The sequence below is a fragment of the Brassica oleracea genome, chromosome C9 (assembly GCF_000695525.1).
Source record: "Brassica oleracea var. oleracea cultivar TO1000 chromosome C9, BOL, whole genome shotgun sequence".
NCBI classification, from domain to species: domain Eukaryota; kingdom Viridiplantae; phylum Streptophyta; class Magnoliopsida; order Brassicales; family Brassicaceae; genus Brassica; species Brassica oleracea.
Window position 1 is genome coordinate 1545349 of NC_027756.1, and position 214 is coordinate 1545562.

Consider the following 214-nt stretch of genomic DNA (forward strand, 5'->3'; position numbering starts at 1 on the left):
ATTTGCATATTTAATGATTTCAACTTGCGCAAGTAATCCATATTAGAAAGGTAAGTTATTAAAAACAAACAACCTAATTAGTAGGGGTGGACACTTTACCCGATATCCAAAGTAGCACCCGAACCCGATCCGAAAAACCCGAACTGAAATCCGAACCGAAGTAGCAAAATACCCGAACGGGTATTGAATAAGGAGAGATTGGATACCCGAACCC